General features: G+C 29.3%; 1 protein-coding gene across 5 annotated transcripts in view; it reads left to right on the forward strand.

Annotated features, from left to right (window-relative positions):
- Positions 1–19,921, forward strand: part of LOC126898574 (uncharacterized) — a 140,683-nt gene that overhangs the window by 40,801 nt on the left and 79,961 nt on the right. The gene's annotated exons all lie outside the window — the stretch shown is intronic.

The following is a 19,921-nucleotide window of genomic DNA, read 5'->3' on the forward strand; positions in this document are numbered from 1 at the left end:
TATTAATTATTTTAAAGATAATAATATTCTAAAGGTGATTCATTTATCATGAACTACTCGATTAATCGAAAAATGAAAATGATATCGAACATTTTTTCAATCTTAAAGTATTTTTTATATACATGTCTTATACGTTAAAAGGACGGCAACCTTAAGTTTTCAAAAGACAACATATTTGATTAATTAGCTTAATTAATTATGATATAATTGAGTAAATGACCGTTCGATAACAATTTTTGGACCTGTATTTTAGAAGTTATTAACACGTTACAGCAATGACTGAAGGTGAGTCAACAGTGATGTTTTTTTAAATTAGTAATCACTTCTCGGTCGCACTTTTCCTCCCGCCAAGGTAAAATAATATCAATAACTTCTGAATTACCGGTCAAAAGTTGTTATCATTTAACTGAAAAATAAAGTTAACAACCTAGTAAGGGATGAGCATAAAAAATACATGATGATTGATAAATTAAGAAAAAAACAAGGCCTTACACCGGAATGATTTATTCGGGTTTTGAGTTTGGGATTTTTTTTTTTATTATGAGTCCAACATTCAGTAGTTTTTTTCTCTACTTGGAAAAATACGGGTTTGTTTTACCAATATTTTTATTTGGGTTTCGATTTTTTTATAATCGAGTGATATATCAAATTTTAAGTGCTATATTCAATCAAATTAAGTGTAACATACTGTCGCTTAAGTAAAGTAGTCAATCCACGTTCATTTTTACCAATATTTCAAATTATTTAACAAAATCTAAAACTCATAAAAATTTCCCAAAACGGTTTTGTACGACAGCTTTTAAGTGTACTTTTCAATAATTAAAAACAAAAAGTTTGCACACAATTTTGACTTTGAAAAACAAAGAGCAGAAAAATTAATTTTTTTTACTATATTTAATATATTATATTATTCGAAATAAGATTTGAAAAAAAAAACAATAAAATACTATCAAATAATATTTTTCAAGAGCTTTAAAACTAATTTTTTTTTTTTTGAAAAGTCCAAGTTGATAGATTTTATTGGAAAAAAACACATATATATTTATTAGGAAATTAAAAGTAATAATAGAAAAAAATATTTGGTTTTTGTATGTAAAATAAAAATAAAATGTTTTTTTGAAATTAAACATCCGCCATATATTATGTTAAACAACAATTTACATTTATTGGCAACATTAACTTAAATGTAATGTAATTAAGCTGAACTCAAATAACATTTCATAATAAGTAATGTAATGTTTACACACTAAATTCATCTCATCTAATTTATGTGTGGTATAAATAGATTTAACTTCAAATATGTTATAATTGTACTCTTTATAAATAGTTAAATAAATACCAAACAATGAGTAGTATGATAGAATTTTAAAGTAATCAAGAATGAAAATTCAGATTTTCTAAAATAAAAAATGTTATAATTAGTTTAAAAACATATTTTTTCTTATTTTACATAGAAAAACAATCATTTTTTTCTATTTCTAATGTTTATGGAGATACTGAATAAGAAAAATACGTGACAATTTTGACTTTTTAAAAAAAAACTTTTTTTTAAATCTCTTGAAGCATTATCTAATAGTATTTTAATGTTTTTCTTTTACCAAAACCGAGAATGGTTAGAAACAATTAAATTTGAAGAAAAAATTAAAAAATGTATTTTTTGTCCTTAAGTTTAGACGTTTTTCAAAGTCATGAAGGGTGTGATTTTTTTTTCTTAATTATTGAAAAATACACTTAAACAGCTTTTGTACAAAACCAATTTAAAAAAAAATGTATACTTTTTTAGCTTTGTGTAATAACTCTGAAATATAGATAAAAATGACGTGGGTTGTCAAGTTCCGTGAGCGGCATTGTATGTATAGACAATATTTTCACTTATAACATAATAATAACACATTAAACAAATAAGATGACTAATATTACCATTGAAAATAATTTTATTACTTAAAATAAATAAAAAAACACCAACATTCGACCTTATAAATAATTATTTTATATTAATGTTCTTTTGAACATAACATGTTTCTTACGACTGAAATACTTTTTAATATTATTGGTTTTAACGGCATTTGTAAGTCTGCACTTAAGATTTTAGGCCAGACAACGCCTTTTCCACGGGCATCTGAACATTTTTTGTTAGATCAATGATAAATTTATAAAGTGCTTTTATATTTATATTCAAATAATAATGTTTTAAATAATTCAAGTAAATTTTTATTCGAATAGTTATCTAGATGGAAATTTGTCCAAAACAGTTTTTATGTTTCAATCTACGAATTTAACTTGGGATTCTATGTCTATCAGTGTAATTCAAAGGGTTGGTTAATTTGCTTCTTTTTACAGAACTATCAGTGATTCATATTTATTCTTCAATGTTGTATAGACTTTTCCCGTGTTTTTTTTTAATATCAAAAAATTTGTAATAAAAATAATTTGAACATGTTTTTATTAATATCTATCATTTTCCAAGATTTTCAATGTTATTTTTATTAATACGGCTCAACACTGATAGAAATTTAGCACCAGCGTATGAATTCCAATGACCTTATCATTGTGAAATATACTTTTGGTCGAAATGGAAACAAAACTGTTATTGTACGTATATAAAATAACAGTTTTGTTATAATATATTTTTGCTAAGAAAAACCGCGAGTTTAAGTTATCTCTTTTTTTACCGCAATGTAATTCTTTTATTGTACGTGTAAATAGTGAGTGTTTATCGGCATGTTGCGAAAAAAAAGGAATAACTTAAAAAAAAAATGCCATGTGTTTCCCGTCTATTGCAAACAAACACCAGTCCAGTCTGCTTACTCCGGAAATGCTGTCGTTGAATAAAAGATTATAATGTCTCTTTTTTTTTTTTTACACAAAACGTTATATTTCCAACTTGCGTTCAAGGGAGTTTCTTTGATGCAATCTAACAACAATAATAGCCAAATTATCATTTTTTTCTTCGATTTTCATCCGGTACAATTTAGCATTTTATGCTAACAATAATGTCACATCATTGTTAGTATTGCGTAGTCGGAGGGGCAATTTTCACGTGTCCAGAAACGGACGTAAAATGTCCAGATTCGGTGGGTCGGTTGTTATTCGACCAGCAGCGCGTTATTTTGTTTTCACCGCAAAACGAATACCGACAAAGGAGCCGGCGAAGGGTCCTCCCCACCCTAATTAATAACGAGACCGAAATTAATATTATTATTTATTGGACCCGTGTGGTGTAGGCGTTACACACTGCCACAGTGGTATAATACACCGTGCACAAGAGAGGTGCACAGTCCAAAACCGCAGCAATGCTACGGCGAGACCCTAAAACGGCCGCTATCCAACCGATTCGGAGGACCATTACGCACGTCACGACAGCGGCGGTGCAACACAACATTAATAAACCATGTACAATAGAGTACACACATGCACTTACTCTGAAATCACAATTACATGGGTATTGGATATTATTGAGGGATTACATGCGTATAAAATAATATCCGAGCGTGTCTTCTACTCTTCTGTCTGGCGAGCCACAGCATATTTCTTTTGTCGGAATCATCACTTTTAACGAGCCAAGTGAACGCAGGTTAATTGTAAACCGTATTCAGATCATTCGGAAGTAGCTTCAAACGAGAATCTATTGAATCGCGGTGTAGATAGAAAAACCTTCTCGGAGTGGTTAAGACAAGGGGTTAGTGTGCAAACCTAAACTTTTCATATGTCTTAATTCCACATTTGAGGAAGTCATTCAGATCGTTATTATTTGAGATGATATATTCAATGACACTTTCCAAATACAATAATGGCCAGGTTTAATATAATTCTACCGGAAATAGACTCCCTCGAGTATAACTATTTTACCGGACAAAAACGATTTGTATCATTTGTATCGGTCACTTTACTACTATATAATTCGTGAACAGTGCAACTGGATGCAATTCCATCTATCCACTTTAAATTATTTCTTTTCAATTTTTTTTTTTTTTTTTTGTCTCCTGAGTTATTACTCGATAACGATCAACGATTTTATTAATGTCGCAGGAAATGTTATTTAAAGGCGAATGGTTCCCAAAGAAATGTGTGAACCTAACCTTTGTTTGTACGGGCACGTCCCGTTAATTACGAATTCCAGTAAAATTACTATTATATTTCGTTTGTCAATGCGACGCGACTATGTGGTAAAAATCAACATAAGACTCGATTTGCATTTCACTGAGGTCATATATCGTTCACCCCTGTAGCTTTCGAAGCCGTACACAGTTGCTAATCTGACCTAATATGAAACAATACTACGTGTGGCGGTACAAACACGGATAGGTCGTAGATACAATAAAAATTACAATATTATACCTTCATCGTGTAATATAATACGGATAAGTCTTCTAGGAAACGTTAGTCGACGCATCAATGATTTTTGTACAATTTCAAACAAAATTTTCTTATTGAGGTTGTTTGTATGGACAATACTCAAGTACTTATGGGTATATGTTTTTACTAGCTAATTAACTTCCACAAAATAAACAAACTATAAAGAAAACCCGTTTAAATTTTGTTTAATGCTTCGATGCACTAAAAAGTCGTTAGTTGATAATTAAAATCAAACAAAACCAATAGGTGATTCTTGCAAAAATATAATAAAAATAATAAGTAAATATTGCTACTTGAATTAATTGGCTACACAACAACTACAAAATACGAGTCATTTTTTTTTTTTGTGAACTCTTGGACATGTGTACAAGAGTTATCTTTGATGTTTTTTATAGACCTAACATTTGACCAAATCATCATAACGAAAATGATATATTACTGCCCTCAGCATAATACTACGGACTTTGTCAACATTTATATTAAGTGTGAAACAAAATGTTCATATAATATAAATTAAAGTCGTTTAAAATAATAAATCGCGTTTCATTGAAATATATAAATGTTTTTGTGTAACAGTTAATATCAACAAGATTTGAACATTTTACAATGAAATGCATTGTTTTGTAGATTGATTTTACAGAGTTATTATTTACATGAATACCTAAAGTGTTCATTAAGTGTACATTTTTGTATGAGTTGTACTATTAAAAAACCGTTCTTCACGGCGAACAAAAGATTTTACACAATGGTCAACGTTACAGCGACCAAATGAAAAACGTTATACCTATAAAAAACTATGTGTTGAGTCATACCAATAAAATGATTTTAAATTCATCTCTTGAGAATGAAATAGTATTCTTTAAATTAACCAATAACGTATTTTTTCATGGACATTTTCAGTTAAAATACATATTGTAGGTACTTCATTAATGTGAAATGTTATATTTTTATTAAACTTTTGAGAATGGTGACTACCGAAATAAAACGTGTATGTGTTTTGCTCGTAGCCGTGACAAACTTTTAGTTTTCATTGTGTGAAGTATAATGGCCGAAAAAGCTTTTTGTTGTCAAAAAGTCCAACTCAAACGTTTGCCAAAATTCGAGCTCTATCAATTTAACCACTTGAAAAATAAATTTTCCCTTTAAAATCAAATAATTGAACTAACATTTCAGCAGTACTTATCTCGGATCAAGTGGTATTTTATAAATGAAATAGAAGCTCATAGTAACCCATTAGACGTTTAAAACGTTAAGGTAGCAGAATTTTATTTCCTGATGAAATATATACTACTATGAAATGTATTATAACTGTATAAATATTAAAATTGCTCGAAATGAGAATAAAATTCTAACATTAGTTTAAAGTGTAGTGTATTTAATATTTATATATTTTTTTCAAATGCAAGTTACAAAAATATATTTGATGATCTTTAAAAAACTGAAATATTTGTTAAAAATGTAAACGCACATACAACAAATTGTAAGTTTCTTGTACATCTGTCTGTTTAATAATTTATGCGGTTCAGTGTAAAACACAATAGACCTAAATATTAGTTATTGCTCTTTGTAGAAATCTGTCTTTAGGCAAATGAAATTCTGAATGAGTACAATAAAATAAATAAACAATAGGTATTCGAAATGGTTATTTGTTTAGATGTAACTAATAGGCACTAGTTTTTTTTTTATAAAAAAACTTCACTGTTATTCGGTTTATTAATTAAAATACCTCTACAACAACAGACCTTTTTTTCAAAGAAAAAAAAAAAGTCGTTTTGGTTAAAAAAAAATTACTAAATTATCAAATTACCATTGACTACAAAGAAATATTATTGTTTGCTGTAGTGAATGTACATCTTTAAGCCTTCGGAAACTTGTAAATATGAGCAATGCGATTGGGCTAAAAAAACAAGAATTCTCAAACATGTTTAAAATTCAAGTCACTCGTTCTCAACTCGTTTGCTTCAGCCACTCAACGTTTTGTTTTCGCTATTAGCTCGAACGTTGATGAATATTTTTTGAAGTTTGTTTTACTTCGGTCGACGTAAAAAACTTTCAATGGTCTAAACGAGTGCCGTTTCTACGTTATTATTTGTACAGAGTATAAAAATCCGAGTGCGTTGTACCTACGCACGGACTTCGATATTATTACAACAAGCCAATGGAGAAAAATCGACTTTTGTTTTTCACCGGCCGAGCAATTTGTCTTACCAATAGCAGTTACTTCTGTCAGTTAAACTCGAACGGGTTTTCAATAGTTACAAATCGCCGAGCTCTTAGTATTGGTTGATTTTTAATTATCCGTTCTCACCTGAAGCGGTATGTTTATGGCCGACTTTCCCATGGGTATGACAAAGCACTATATGCTTTTTTACGGTCGCCGGCCGAGATCCATCATGCCCACGGATCTTGCGGGTTAATGTACACTTTGGACGATTATTAATACTATTGAATTCACTTATTGTCGTGATTTACACTGGCAAATGTGTTAGTCATCGGCCAGAAAATATTAAAAGTCCAAAGAGTACCGCCCAACTGCTGTATAAATATAATGCAAATAATTTGCCTATGACTTGTAATAAATTATCGTATCGAAGGTTGAAGGCGGAACACCTAACGTATCTATTAACCCAACCGTATAGTAATCGTCTGCCACAAGACTTTGTGACTATACAAGTATGCAATTTCGAGAGTAAATCGCGTTAATACAACAACGTGAAATCGGCAACTTAATTTTTATTCAAATGTAAAATGCGTGTTTAGCTAACTGCGCAGCAAAAAAAAAACCAATTAACTGCGGTCGCGAATAAATAAAATACAAACCACAAAAATATATTACAAAGAGCATAACACGGTGGGAGGCTTAATCCGGTTTTCTGTGCAGTTTTTAATTAAAAACTATCGATGGCAAACGATATAATTGGCTCCGCAGAGTTAAATAAACAAATTTTTTTTTATAACTCCTAGAACTCTTGCACAATGCCATTTGTTGTGCGGGTGAATAAGCGCATTAAATCCAAAGGGTTTATAAAAGGATTACGTTTATGCTGCAATTGTGTACTGTAATTATACTTCTTATTTAATATAATACTATGCTGGCTCGCCCGTTAAAATGCAAAATATATTACTCTTTTAATTATTAGCTGTAAGGCGAATGCAGCTTCGACAAACATAATATTTTATCGAGAATGTCCATGGTAGTTAATTTTAGAGAATCGTGTGATAAATTATGAAAACGGGCCGTTTACTCATCGTGTCAAAACGGCTGAAACTAATCGCGGGCGTTAATCAGTTGATATTTATTATTTTCCACGTTTAAGGACAAAATCTTGTTACTCGGATGTCTGTGGAAAAAATAGAATGGCACGATCCGTCGGAGAACCGAGCTGGTTATAAATTGTCGGGGAGGAGATATTTGATTAATTGACGGTGAGCAAAACTACTGGTGTAATTCAAAATCAAGTGAATGAAAACCATTTTTTTTTCTTCATATAACCCAATAACGTTGCGGCTGTCCTTATGCGCGGTCTCATCCGGTGCACCGTGTTCATTTGCTCTTGCCGACCTAATTATACCTTACATGAGATACGTCGGTGGTTTTTATCACTGGGTAACTACGTTTTGCTGTTCGGTTGGCTCGAAAATTGGTAGTCCTCGTTGCCGTTCGTTATCTATACGTACGTGTGCCTTTGCATCACGTGCACATTGCTGAGGGCACACTCAGTCCGATTGCTACGCTATGAACAGCTGAGGGTATATGTGAGCACTACTGCCGGCACCGACACCATCTCCCTTGGAGCGTACCGTATAATTATTATTATTGTACATTATAACGAGACGAGAAAAAAAAAAGCAATGGTAGAGCAAAGATCGTCGAAGGCATTGTTGAATTATTCGAGGGGTGGACGGACTGTGACAGTACGGCAGTGAGGGAAGAGAAGGAGGTTTTCTCGATGCTGCAAAGTGGCTCGGCGGCGCTTGTGTGCGAGTGTTTTATACATCTGATGCATTTTACGTTTCACCGTACTTCCATGGGCCAATTATTTTTCCCTTGTTGCTATTAAGTCGCCGTAGGAACGCAAAAGACTGTATTGTGTATAAAACCATAAGAAAAATCGACTCCACAACACAATAATAACCATACGATATACTGTACTGCAGTGTTTTGGAAGTCGATCGCACCACTGTTGTTGTCATCGCTAGTGCACAACAATAATACGTGTTATTCGATTCGATTATTTTCATATCTTTTCGAATGCGGTGTGACGAAAAATTGATCTGAGTCGACGACAATTGTGCGGTACCTATGAAATACTCCAAACCGCTTGGGATGATTTCAAAACTTGATTGTATTACACTAAAGTAAAAATAAAAATGTTTTCGTCCGGGTTGTACATTGATGCGTTCGGTAAGTCAATAAGTCGACAAATCAGAAAAGTTTTTAAAAGAAAAAAATAACCACCGTCTGAATAACGTTTTATGAGAATGTCTAAAAGTTTCCTTCGGCGTCCACAGAAAAGTGAACTGTATATATTTACGTTAGCACAATAAGTGTAAGAATAGTCTATTCGAATGTATTTAAAAACAATGTGCAGATCACATATAAACCCCAGCCAAGTACTTTTCGTTCAATTTGGATTATATCGTACGAAAATTGTTATAGAATCATAACATTATATCATATTTTTAATCGAATTTATTTTTCATCATTAAATTTAGATAATTTTTATGAAGTTTTCACTAAAATACATTATTTTATATGATAAAATAGGTTTTATGTGAACTAAATAAACAATAACATTTCTAAATAATGTGATAAAATATTTTATTTTGGAGCAAAAACAAATCTAGTGCTATATAGAAGATACAATGGAAAAAGTAATAAAAAACAGAAAAATAAACAAAAATAGTATAAAAGCAAATCCCGTATACGATTTGGCGATCAATGTTACTGCTATCAGCACTAAACGCTGATTTTTGTTTTTTTTTTATAATTTTAACATGAATAAAATATAATTACTTAATTTTTATGCTAGTTTGAAGAATGGAATTTTATAGTGAAAAAAAAATTATTACATTAAAAAAACACATTTTGATATATCACGTGAAAAATTGACCAGAGTTGAAAAAATACTCCCTGCGAATTCCCTAAAAACGAGAGATATTGAAAAATTAAAGTCAAATTTGAATTTAATAACCTCAAAAATATTTTATAAACCTTTTTTAATATTCAAAAGTAGAAACTTTAACTACTATTAATTTGGGCCTGTTAAAATTGCGTTTTAGAACACTGCGCGGCTCAGATATATACTTAAAATTTAAACTGGTGAAAATACCCAAAGTTGTCCTCCAAATGGCATCTTTGAACAAGTTGTAAGAAGTTTGAGTATTTACTTTAAAACAAAAGTAGAAATTTATTTAGCGATTGTTATTTTTGTCGTTACTTTATTAATAAATTTGAATTCATTTTATTTAACAAATTTATTTGTAAATGTCAAGTAAATTTTTTGTTTTTCAAAGTAAATATTATGATTAATGGGTCACGATTAAACAGTAACAAAGTGTGTTATTACTTATTTAAGTACTGTTTATAAACTGTTGTTATTATTCAGTACAGATTATCTAAATTATTAAATTAACCAAGCTGTGGAGTTAACATTTCCACTTTGCTGACAAAAATGTATACACTGTGAATTTGCTGAAAGCAATATTTAAGGTAAATTGTATATATTGTTTAATATTTTTTTTAGGGCATTTAATTATTTTTACAACTGTTAAATGATGTTATAAATAAAACTATTTTGTTTAACACCATTCTCTTTTAAAATAATGTATTCAATCATAAAATAATTTCAACATCTTTCATTAGCTTCTAAATATTAGTATAAGGCAAGTTGGCATGTCATTGTTTAATTTAAGTTATTCTAAAAAAAATTTATTATATATGTATTGCCTAATTAAGAAGTAGTCACCTCATGCTTCCTTAAGAAATATTGGATGCATTAAACAATATTTTAATAGGTCTAACGAGTAATTAAAAAAAAGATGGATTACTACTAGTAAATTACCTGTGTATAACAAAATGTATAAAAATTATATATACATATAATAATCATTTTAATGTATCAATATTTTTTTAATTCAAGAGGATCATTTAGTCTCAGAATCAAATTGCTCTGTTCTCCCTTATATTAGTTATTATATATAGATAATGTCAGTTAATGCAAAACGTAATTTTGATAAGTTAAATTAATATAAGATAATACACAATTCTAATTGTTATACTTTATATGTAATTAATTTATTTCAAATAATAATTTATTTAGAAATTAACGATTTTTATGTCATAAATAGCACATAATTAGCATTAATAATATATTTTCCTTGGGCATTGTTTAACAAATCGCGTGGTTCAACAAAACCAACGATGTATTGTATAAAGTGATTTCGCAAGCTAAGGCAAACATTTTTTTTAGAATTCCGACAATTTAGCTTAGACTATTTTTTATGATTGTGCTGCAACGTTCGGTGAAGATACTTTTGAATATTTTTTATGTTGTCATCATAACAAAGTAGTCACTAACGATTGCTTTTATCATACACAATAAAAAATATAAATAATTTCTTTTTATGTATTTGAAGAATCAGAGGAACGTAAATGCAAAAATTAAAGATTAAGCCGCTTAATTAAAATCAGTAATGCAAAACTTGATATATATTTTATGTGGTATTTAAAACTTGGAATCTTTGCGTTCATTTAATGTACATCGAGTAGTAAAATGTTAGGAAGTATTTATGTAAAACCATATAATTTTCAAAGTTACCAAGCCAAAGCATAACGGCAAATACTCTTCTGGGAATGAATACAGCTGTAGTTTAATATTTATTTATTTTAAAATAGTTTAAATGTATAGATGTGACACATGCAAAAATCAATCATGTTCATCCGTCTTTTTATATTACCCAGACTAAATTTAATATCGAACTGTGGTATTAGAAGTCAGTAAATTCCTTGTCTATAGCATACATATGATGAGATTTAATTTATACACTATAAAAAACGGCGTGTTTAAATACAAATAAAGTTTTTGTCACTTTAAAAATAGAAGTGTTGCTCGATACTAAAAGTAAAAAAAAAAAACATTCAAGTGACAGGAGATTCAACTAAAGTTAGGCATTGTAAATGTTTTAAACGCTTCAATGTGTTGTTTAAAACTGATTTTATTTCTTACGTTTATTTTGTTTATAACGCAAATCGATTTATTTTGATATTACGATGATTTATCGATGTAGTTGATTAAACAGCAAATATCTGTAAGTTATAAAATACTTTGTGTATTTTCTTGAAAATGAACGATATAATAATAATAATTATTATTATATTAATTATTTGTCGTTCGAGGTTATTTTTATTTAATAATTTTATCTATAAATGATTAGCACTTTTTTTTTATTCTCCTCAAATAGTTTGATTAGCGATTGACAAGCCAATAATATAGTTGATATTTAAATACTCTTTTAAAATTTTGATATTAGTCAGTACAATTTTAAAATGTATTTATTATAATATATAGTAGAATAATTCTTGTTCCCTAGATGTCAAATAAAAAATAGTTTTCTGTTCTGTGACATCTGATAGTAGTTTTTCATATATTATTTTGTGCTGAGTTCGAAAATAAAGTAAAATACCAAGCACAGTGGGTACATGGAATAGTTATGACAAGTATGGATGATATCATAAAAAACGTTTGGATGCGAATCTGTTAAAATTCACAATAATTTTTATAGTTTAATTTTACAATTACTATGATTAAAAATTTACCCGATAATTAGAGTAAACTAGATTAGGATTAATTATTTAAAAGTTGTTTTTTTTACCTATTAATCATTAAAAACAGTTCAGTGAAAGCCGAGAATTTTTATGAAGAGACAAAAAAAAAAACCCACAGCATAGTAATTATAATTGTTAAAAATTATTTATCTGCCAAATTCTATGAGTCGTTTACCCTCTCGGTGTATTATTATCTATCAGTAGATTACAATTTTCCACAAAATTTAGGCGAATACATTTAATTTAATAATTGAGTAATTTTAATTTGGTTTTATTATGGTTTACAGCAATGAATAATCACAATTTTATCTTTGCTCTCATAAAAAAATATGATTAAAAAATGGTAATGGATGTTACATTAATTAAATGTAATACGAAACACTGAAGAAATCAAACTAGTAAATAATAAAATTAGGATAAAAAAAAAAGCGATTAATTAAATTATTGTTTCAGACTTTTCAATTTTTATTTAAAATTATATTATTGCTTTAAATTTTTTGGGTAAAAATTTTACTTCTGTTTATTAATAATTATGAGGTTATCGAGCACGTTGTAATGTACAGAATACTCATTTACGTTTCTTGGCTGTCAACGAAGTATTTAGCTATAATTTAAAAGTAAAAAATTTGAATACTGCCAAACGATCAACGACTTCCTATTGCAATAGTAATATTACATCAACTTTGTCATTCAGTTGTAAAATTACATTATATTCAATGTATCACCTGTGCTGTTAATTCAATTTCTCCATCTCTCTCCTAATCATTTATCTCTAACAAACATATCCTCGTCTCATGACGTAATATAAATGGTCTCAATAATATTCCAACACTTATAGAACAAAGGAAAGGTTGACACGATATTAATAATAGGATGCAATCTAAGTGATTAGATTGAGGTTAAAATAAATAAAAGTATAAAATGCGCTTAATAGATGATTTTTAGGGTGATATGTACAAATCTATATTCTCTACCGAATAAAATTTAATTTAAAGGAAAGACAGAATAAAAGTGTAACTATTCTTGGAGTTTATTAAAAAACACGAATGTAGTTCTAGAGAACATTAAATTTGATTTGAATACCATGGAAATATTTTTTTAAAAGTTATAAAAAAAAATGGAGATCTTTGTAAACAATTACTATTAACATAAAAAATATTTCTGAAAACTTTAAAATGATGTTTTATATTCATAAAAACATTCCATAAAAACAAATTTGAGCTATTTAAAAATAAGTAGTCTTTAAATTTTTACCATTATTATAAGATTTAATATGTTTCTATAGTAATAGCACAGCTTTAAATTTACAGTTGTACCATATGTATTGCAATATTCGAATAAACTACAATATGCATAATACATTTTAATTTGAATAAACATAATTAAAATTATTACAATTACTTCTAAAATTATTACCTGATGTCTTACAATTATAATATGAAGCTGCTACATGAATTTACATTGTATAAAAATATATACATATATTAGTGTTATAGTTATATTTACAAAAAGTGAAATACTACATTCTTATTATTACAAATTGAAATATATGATGTAGTTAATAAATTTTGAATTTGATACAATTTTCAGTTTTCAAATTATACTCCTCACAGTTGGATTTGGCAAATAATCAAATCATACTTTGTGTGTATTGATTGCGCACGAGTAAGCTAGTTGATTAATTTATTGGGATTCATAGAAACGTAAAATGGTAGTCAAAAATACTATACGAACTGTATCATATGACACCGGAAAGAATTAGATCCATAAATAATGTATTGATCAAAAACTTTATGCCAATACTAGAATAAAACAGTTCCTAATAGTGATAATTATATCTTCATAATTCAACTATAGGAGTTACCAATGTAGTCACACATTTTGAAAAAAAATTGTGGCCTACGTTATTTTTTAAAAAAATAATGAAATGTATATACAGGGTGGCCCACCACTCACTGACAACTTAAATAACTTTTGATCCAGTTAATATTTTTAGTTGATTTTTTTTTTAAATAATAGTTATACGTTAGGTCTATAGCTATATCTCAATAATTAATTTTTTTACATTTTATTAAAAATATTAATTATTTTTAAATTTTAAATAAAATGTAAAAAAAAAATCTAAGATAGCTATTTTGTAGAGTAGAATTTAAGAAAAATTTTAGTAAAAAAATATCTTATTAATATTCAGTAGTAAATATTCTGTAGCGTTTTGAAGTTTGTGAAAATTTGAATTTTCATGTACTATTTTACGGTATTAAACATTGAAATACGTATTGAGAAAAGGACAGAAGAAAACGCTATCTTTTCAATATACTTTTGAATGAGAGTGATAAGTAATAATTGCCTTATCTAATTTCTTATCATGGTATTAATGCCAAGTTTGTAATGTATACACATTATCATCATATGTATACACAGTAATCATGAAAAGATAGCGTTTTCTTCTGTCCTTTTCTCAATACGTATTTCAATGTTTAATACCGTAAAATAATACATGAAAATTCAAATTTTCACAAACTTCAAAACGCTACAGAATATTTACTACTGAATATTTATAAGATATTTTTTTACTAAAATTTTTCTTAAATTCTACTCTACAAAATAGCTATCTTAGATTTTTTTTTTACATTTTATTTAAAATTTAAAAATAATTAATATTTTTAATAAAATGTAAAAAAATTAATTATTGAGATATAGCTATGGACCTAACGTATAACTATTATTTAAAAAAAAAATCAGCTAAAAATATTAACTGGATCAAAAGTTATTTAATTTGTCAGTGAGTGGTGGGCCACTCTGTATTATTTAAAGATTTTTAAAGAACACGTGTCTTAAGAAACACCATACACAAGGGAGTAATTTTAATCGTTAAACATATTATACAATTGTTTAAAGTCTAGTTGAACAAAATCTTCATTGCAATTTAAAAATTTTAAATGATTAAAGAACAGAGACAAGATTTAAATTGTTCCAACCACATTATATATGATTATTTGTTATCTCAAACCTTTTTATAACTTGAAATTTCGGTAGAAATCATCAATATGGAAATAATATTGTTTATTGACATTGATTGTATTTGTATGGGTAAAAATTAAATTTTGTAATATACCGATTGAAAAAATAAACTCTTATTCCGAGTTAATTGTCTATAATTAATTAATCTAGTTGTTTGGTTCTCGTTTTCTGCGTGAAAGTCTAATTTCTTTTTCGTAGTTTTAAAAATGCATCATCAAAATCAATATACTGTAACAAAAAATTAGTTTTTTGACAAAAAAATGGTTTGAAAGTTTTACTTATCATCTTAATCTTAATTTAACAAAATGTATAATATAAAAACATATTCGAGTTAAATGTTTTTTGAGTATGCTTAGTTGGCATATGTATATGAACTTATATTATACATATGATGATACATATATATATTGTGCAAGTGTGAATAAACAATATTTAATGTGATAGTGTCGAACTGAATTGTAAAACTATTACTAGTATCATTAATCAGAGTTCTATTTTATAAATTACAATTCCATTAACAACCAAGTTATTGTACCAAAGTAGTCCTCTCTATGATTTGTCCTTTGTGAAAGCTTTTTTTTTTTACAACTGTACCACACCCCTTGGGTTGCCAGAAAACTGCTAACACGCGACTATGGCACGTTTATTTTTACGATTATTAGTTTTTATAATGAAAAAGTTCTTTTATACATACAACATGATGTTGTAAAACTGTAGTAATATTGTTTAAATAAACATAAAATTATTTGGTACCTTTTTAAAATTTTATTATTATTTTATGTCATCTAATTATTAACAGTTCTCTATTCTTAAGTTTTATTTGTTTACAATATTATTGCTCTCTTACCCGTTCAGAGACACTTTTATTAAAGAAACATCTTGGAAAATAATTCAAAAAGAGAACAAACGAATGCATAAGATGCAGTCGAAACCCATCAGCATGACGGCCGGTGAATAATTACTGTTGCGCAACACTGAGCCACTATAATCACACCGATATCTGATTGAATTTTGTCAATATACATTCATATTAAACTAAAATTAATGTCATCTAAACATACATATTACTGTCTCTTAAGATTCTTATCGGCCATTCAATACCTATTGTTTTTTGCTCAAAGTCCTTCAAACTTCAAAATCATGTTTTCTACCCGCTATTTAGAATGTTAATAGTTTATAAGTCGTCTGATCAACACAAAATTTGAACATTTATCTATATACTAAATACCTGTAGCTCTGTAACTTCTGTTGCTCTGTAGCGACGATACATGTTTTTTTAATTAAGTGATTCGTTTGGTACTGCATAATTTGTTAAGTAAACATCACATCAAAGAAATTAATTTCTTAGTATTTTATGAATTATAAAATAAATTATTTGAATTGTATGTTGTATTTAGAAATAATTTCTTAGAAAACATATTTAAGACTGCATAAATATAAGAAGCATGTTCTTTTCATATGATTATGATCAAAAGGGTCTTTTGTAATGTATGCAATCTTTGAGTAAATTAGTAAAATTTTAAAGTAAACGCATTAATTTGTAACATTAAAAAGCATTTCTATTGAATAATGAAAAACAACTTCGGTAGACTCGAGAAAATTCGATCTCATGCCACTAATACCTTTAATAATTTTAAAAGCGGTTACTTTTGATCATCGCGTAAAGAAGTGAGTTTAAACACTTCAATGAATTTCTTTAAATACAGCTGCGATTGAGGTGCTTTAATTTTCCAATAATGTCGAGAAATTTGGTTGCACAGAATTATTTACAAAGAATCAAGAGGTAAAATTAGTCCAGGATTAGGCTTATTTCGAATACATTTGCTATAATTTGAAAACTATAATTATTTAACTAAATTTAAAATGAAATTGCGATAAATTGTTAATCGAAAAATTTGTTGTACACATGAAAAATAGTAATTCTATTTGGTATAGGAAAATATTTAATTCATATTCGAGTAGAAAATTGCTCGTTTATTTTGTGTGGCTGGTAGAGTACCTATTGATGTAGACATGTCAAATTCAAAGCTCATCGTTCGACTCGCTCCGGCAGGGCCTAAATACAGTGCTGATTGAGTGGATTTGTTTTGATTGGAGCGAAAAACTGCACTGGCATAAATTCGTCGTTTCTCGGCAAGTGCAAGAAAAAAAAATAAAATCTGACCGCATAAGGATATCATATAAAGGCATCCAGTTTAATAAAGAATTGTCGGTTAACGGACCGAGGCAGTGGTTGAACGAAAAAATAAATAAAACGGCGACTAAGTCTCCGATGATAAAATCGAACGGATTTTTAGTATTATTTTTTTTCTTTTTTTTTNTTTTTTTTTTTTTTTTTTTTTTTTTTTTTTTACGATCCCGGCGACGGCTATCGCGTACAATTGAAACGTGTGGCATTTGTTTCGTGTCAGTTTTTTATTACAAAATTATTTCCGAGCACCCGACTCGCGGTTTTCTATTGGCGTTATTACTATTATTAAGGCCGCTCGGGAATTAATAGGACTTGGGAGATAAATGCCGCGATATCGTGTTTCGTTTACACTCTAACGGTTGCCGCAGGCAAACGGGATAGTTACACGGGCGAGACGTCGAGCCATTTTACTCGGATTACCATCGTCACCGCCGACAGCTCACACACACTTAAATAATGGCAATATAATATATTATTTAACCTGACACACGTGGTATTAACCACTGGGCCGTTTGCGCGAGTCACGAAGACGTTTTCGGATTTATGCGCAAACTAGTCGCACACGGGTATTATTTCCCAAACATGTTATTATTATTATTGTTGTTTGTTCGTCGACACAACATGACACTTACAAGCTCGATCGACTCACCGGGTAGTTTATCGTGACATTTAAACGGGGTGGTTGAACTAATGAAACTAATGAATATAATATCGTATACCTGAGATTCGTTGTCGTTTGCTTTCTCGTCGACGATGTTTTTTAAACAGTACTAATCGCCAACCGCGATGCACACGGAGAATTAAATTGAATTCAGTACAAATACAAACGGTCTACTCGTTGGCATTTAGAAAGAGAAACAAAAATCGCATCGTTTTGGCGTCGGTGGTTGGTATCTTTATCGTATCGAGCACTTCGAAGAAAACGAGTAAAGCTGAGATATCAGTGCGGGTCGTAGTTGGCGTAACGTACTCTCGGGATGTGTTTCTGCGGTGAATTATTATAAATCTCTCGGGCCGTAAAAAAGAAAAATAAGTAACACGGTCGTCTCCTACCATAAAACACTATATTACGGCGGCGGCTGACGTTTAAACGGCATTGGGTAACGCGAACGGCGCGCAGTCAAAAAAAAAAAAAAAAAAAAAAAAAAACACTGAAAGAAATTAAAGTGCGCCGATAAATAATCGCGCGCAGTCTATTGCATTTAGACGACAGTAAAACGCGTTCTTATTATGCGCACATGTTACTCATTACGCGACGGTTGAATTCTCGAGACATTTAGTATTTCATTGTACATGGCCGTAGATCACGGATCCACCCCCACGTCTTGGCGGCCCTCACGTGTGTCACTTCCGAGTATTAATCACTGTGCGCTGGTGGTCAGAGGGTCTTACGACCGGTGGCAAGTGTAAGCTCAGCGAGGGGAGGCTGTTGCAGGGACCAAGACGCATTAATAACGGTGTAGTGTAAATATATGTGTGTGTGTGTATACGTGTGATTACGGTGCAGAGACACGGCCCCTATACTAAATAACAAAATAATAATATGTCCTTTGATATTATGAAATATAATATTATGTATTACACGAGTCGACCACACGTGAGTGTTGCCGGAGACGTGGCACTAACGCGATTATAATAAACGCTCGTGTGTTCTGGGGTCAAAAAATATTAATGTAGGATAGGTATTTTCTTTATGCTACTGTGTGATCCGGTTTTGTGAATAATTATCATGCACTAAGCCGAATGTCGATGCTGGCGTAAGGTATGAGCGCAATAATTTTTTGATGACACGAAAGCGATAAAAAAAAAAATATATAAAAAATTACTTCTGTACAATAACCGAAATGGTTAATATTCCAGCTGCAGTTCCACTGTGAGCGTAACATTTTATTTTTCAGTTGCTGTAACGGTACTATATTCGACCTAACGTTGCTTTGTTAAGCTTTCCCTGAAAAACTTTTCCAAACATACTCGTAGTTTTGATATTATTCGTTAGTTTTTAATGAACCTTAAAATGTAAGCGTTTTAAATTGCATAGCTTCTTCTGTTTACACTTACCCTAGCAGAGTTATTTTTTTTGTTCTCTTTTACCATGTTTTTCGTGTATTTTGTGCTAATTGTTGTGTTGAAAAAATATATGCGTTTAAAGACTATGCGTCGGAGAAATATGATCAACTCAAAAGTTTGATCGATTTAATAGATAAAACAATTTACTAGAGAAAAACAAAATGGTTGAAAAAAAGAGTCCATTCTATCTTTTTTATTGATCTTTTTGGATAATGTTATACATTAGATATAGATAAAAAACTCAGTTCGTTAAAAAAACACTATTGTGTGTATGCTATAGATTTTATAATTTTTAGTTCTGAATTATTATAATAATCCCATTGTTTTAGATATATTAAATTTTTCAAGGTTTTCTAATTTATACTAAATTATAATTTAAATCTCAATTATAATCTTTTAAGGAATATTTTAACTTTATTTTAAAATCGATACCATTATTTATAGTCTATTTTTAACAT

The sequence above is a fragment of the Daktulosphaira vitifoliae genome, unplaced genomic scaffold (genome assembly GCF_025091365.1).
Source record: "Daktulosphaira vitifoliae isolate Bord-2020 unplaced genomic scaffold, ASM2509136v1 Scaffold_2, whole genome shotgun sequence".
NCBI classification, from domain to species: domain Eukaryota; kingdom Metazoa; phylum Arthropoda; class Insecta; order Hemiptera; family Phylloxeridae; genus Daktulosphaira; species Daktulosphaira vitifoliae.